At 40.3% G+C, this 4,195-nt stretch overlaps 1 protein-coding gene across 1 annotated transcript in view; it reads left to right on the forward strand.

Annotated features, from left to right (window-relative positions):
- The window catches only part of Klhl8 (kelch like family member 8), a 47,429-nt gene that overhangs the window by 26,327 nt on the left and 16,907 nt on the right, over positions 1 to 4,195 (forward strand). The window lies entirely within an intron of this gene.

Below are 4,195 nucleotides of genomic sequence, written 5' to 3' on the forward strand. Positions count from 1 at the left end.
TATATATATATATATATATATATATATATATATATATATATATATATTCCATTCTAAAGGCAGGGGCACACAGCTCTGCTCTGTGCTTCTAAAATGACACCATGTTGCTGCGTCCTTCTCTGAAGAAGATGAACCTATGAGCGTTCAGTTCATTCCCTGCGTCTCTCATGGTGGAGGGCAGAAGGGGAAAGGCCTAAGCTAGTTCCAGCCAGCCATTTTATAAGCCACTGACTTCATGAGCTCAGAGCTCACATGATTTCTTCATTCTCAAACCCCAGCACATGGGGTGAGGCGAGGGGACTTTCAGAGCACATCCCAGTTGTAGCTTAAGAAAAGGGTGATAATGGAGACAGCCCCCTTCACTCAACCATAACCGCTCTGCAGTGTTATGGTGTCTCCTCAGCCCTTTCAGCTGCTAGCTCAGGTCAGTTCCTTAAGTCTGTTTTGTATTGCTCAGAAAGAATATATATATATATTATATATATATATATATATATATATATATATATATATTATATATAATTTCAACTCTGAAATGTAGTCAGAATTGTCCCCATTATACAATGTAAAAATGAATGAGAGTGAGGTTAGTTACTGCGGAACAGTGGCTAGTTACTTTGTCATGTGGTAACTGAGTACATGCTAAGATTAATTTGAGACTGATACGTCTATCTAACCTCTCCCATTTTAGATCTTGACAATAAAACTTTTTGGCCACTAAGAGTAATTTAAATTAGTTAATTTTTTAAAGTAGTATTATTAAAAGAGCAAAATTATCAGAAGTTAAATTGAAAACTTAGAGTATAGCTAATTTGGAAAAGAAATTTGGATACAGGTTTGTTTTTATTATTTTGTTCACAAAGCAATAGTTTCAGAATAACCATGTTACTGAAAAATGTTGCGTAGTTAAGGAATAAAAGGAAAAAACAATGAGGAAAACGTTCCTTGCAACATACTGACCAGAAGATTGGTTGAAGTCTCCCTGAGGTGAGGAGTCACAGCATTGTTGCAGGATGTGGAAACTGCTCCGTGCTTTTGACAGGCAGCTTGGCAGAATGTAACAAGCCGTAAAATAAACAAAACAAAACAAAACATAGGGTCCAAAGTTAAGAGAAAATACCCACCTTTTTCTGTAAGATGTCGTCTCTGTGTAAACAAATAAAAATTGACATGGTCTAAATGGCTAATGTCAGATGATCAAATAACATGTTACAGTATAGAAGAACATTCAACTAAACAGTAGAAGGATCACAAAGGCTTCAGAGACTTGAAAATAATTATATATTTACTTTCAACTTGCATGGAAGTCTTCGAAGCAAATGGACTAGCAAGTTGGCGGTCAAATTGGGAGCAAACTATCCTGTGCTTTTCTGTGCTCACTGGGTTTTCAGACTGAAAAGAAATCTTGGGGAAAACTATTTTTTTTATTTATTAAAATTTATTCACTTTGTATCCCAGCTGTAGCCCCCCCTTCCTGGTCCCCTCCTAATCCTGTCCTCCCTCCCTCCTCTCCTCCCATGTGGGAAAAACTATTTTTGTAGGTCGATAGATAAGCCAACTTCTAAGAGAACTGACAGTGAATGGGATTATAAACACTGTTTATCAACAGGTTTAGCTTACACTTGTAGTTCGGCCGTGCACTTACTGTGTCAAGAGTTGTTAGGCCATAGGTATGAGTGTTAGTCACTAGTGAAACGGAGACCACCTGCCACCCTGTGTCCATTCCTGTGTCTCCATGCCAACCTTAGAGGCCTTAACTGATCCAGAGGCCTTTGTTCGGTTGTGTTTTGATCCATAGTGGCAAATTTTAAGTATTTCAAATTTTTAGTAAGAAATAATTTCAGTAATGTTCATATTCTAAATATTTTTCTAAGGTTTAAGGTTGACATGAGTTTTTTCTTACTATCTTGAATAATCCATATGTTTGTTCTTTGATCTAACAAAAATGTAAGCAAGAAAATTTACTAGTATTGAGGACACACACATATATCATATATCATACATATGTATGTCATGGCACATATTTCTTTGACTAAATCATGCAGTTATTTTGTAGCTTATATGTTTATTTAGTCCAGTTTGAAGTACCAAGTTTATATATTTCTAATTTCTGATTAATTTTTTTGGGGGAACTGATAATTATTTTTATATATCAGAAAGAAAAATACAGAAATAAATTTTACAGAATATGATAACATATATACCATCAAAGAAGAGTTGGTATAAGAAATAAAGGCCAGATTTTTCTCTATTTCATATGTGGTTGTCCAAAGATCTTTAGTCTTTAGAAGAGATAGTTATTCTAAAAGAGTACATTTGGGGTTGGGAGGTCATGGCCATATTTTAAGGTTTTGTTTATTTGTTTTGTTTTTTTGAGACAGGGTTTTTCTGTGTAATCCTGGCTATCTTGGACTCTCCTTGTAGACCAGGCTGGTCTTGAACTCACAGGGATCTGCCCGCCTTACCTCCCTGAGTAAGGTGTCTGCCACCATGCCCAGCTAATTTTTTTTTTAATCAAGACATTAAAATAGAGTTTTAGAAAGACAAAGTTTCATTCTAATCCACTTGAAAACAATTAGCTGGCTGTCTCAGTTGCTGTGAAGAGACGCCATGACTAGGCAACTTAGGAGGATTTTATTGGGTGAGTCCGTGAGCATTGTGTCCGGAAGTGTGGTAGTAGCAGCAGGGAGACAGGCACGGTGCTGGAGCAGCAATTGAGAGCTTAAATATTGAGACAATAACCTGGAGGCAGAACGGAGAGCTAACTGCGACAGGCATGGGCTTCTGAAACCTCAAAGCCCTCTTCCAACAAGGTCATACCTCCGAATCTTTCCCAAACAGTTCCATCCACTGGGAACCAAACATTTAAATATATTATACTATGGGAGACCATCGTAATTCAAACCACCCCTCTGGCTATTGATTTTTACAGCGTGGGTGGGAGATTAGTATTAAAATGGTGATCCTCTGGAAATTGCATGACTCTACTTTGTGATACTATTACATGATGGAGTGTTGTCAGTTTGAGGAGCAGGGACTGGGAATTGAATTTACAGCCTCACACCTAAAAGGCAAGCCCACTACCAGTAAGCTGTAGTCCCAGCTCTTGCTGTTATTTTAATGGTATGGTCTAATAATGTTTGTTATAGCCTATAATTATCATGGTGGTGTATCTGAGCTGCTATCACAATCAAGAAAAGGCTCAACACCTAATAGATTTTATAATAGTCTTGAATCCCCTGGGATAGGGCAGATAGTAATGCTCTAAACTATCTTTACCTCCCCGCTCCATCCCAGGCCACCTCCCATCCATAGTTCCATAAATACTTGCTTATTCTTCATCTGGGCCATCCCTGTCAGTAGTGTGTTCCTCTCTCATGCTAAGCTGTGGTGCTCTCCCTTCCACTCTCCTCCTCTTCGTTCTCTCTCCTGTGATCCTCTCCTGTCCCCAAAGCCCTCAAACCTTAGCTCCACCCACCTCTGTCTGCCCTGCTCTAAGGTTTAGGCCTTTTATTTTTATTATTTTATAATTGATTCACTTTTATATCCCAATTGTAACTCCCTTCCTCGTCTCCTCCCAGTCCTACCCTCTCTCTGTCTTCCCCCCATGTCCCTCCCCTAGTCCCCAGAAAGGGGGGGGGAGCCCTCCTTTCCTACCATCTGACCCTAGTCTATCAGATCTCATCAGGACTGCCTGCATCCTCTTCCTCTGTGGACTGGCAAGGCCCTCAGGGGGAAGTTATCAAAGAGTGGGCAACAGAGTCCATGTCAGAGACAGCCCTGCTCCCCTTACTAGGAACCCACATGAAGACTGAGCTGCCTATTGGGTACATCTGAGCAGGGGTTCTAGATCCTCTCCATGTATGGCACTTGATTGGTGCATCAATCTCTGCACACCTCCCTGGGTCCAGATTTTTTGGTTTTGTTGGTCTCTTTGTGGAGCTCCTGTCCCCTCCAGGTTTTTCTATTTCCCTACTCTCCCATAAGACTCCCTGCACTGTGCCCAAAGTTTGGCTGTGAGTCTCAGCATCTGCTCTGATCCCCTGCTGGGTGGGACCTTTCAGAGGACCTCTATGGTAGGTTCTGTCCTGTTCCTTCTCTTCAGCTGCTTCCAGGCTCTATTCTGTTTGCCCTTTGGAATGAAAATTAAGCAACTTCCCTAGGGTCCCCCGTGTTACTTAGCTTCGTTGGGTCT

The sequence above is a fragment of the Psammomys obesus genome, unplaced genomic scaffold (assembly GCF_907164565.1).
Source record: "Psammomys obesus unplaced genomic scaffold, mPsaObe1.curated_primary_1811, whole genome shotgun sequence".
Classification (NCBI taxonomy): Eukaryota; Metazoa; Chordata; class Mammalia; order Rodentia; family Muridae; genus Psammomys; species Psammomys obesus.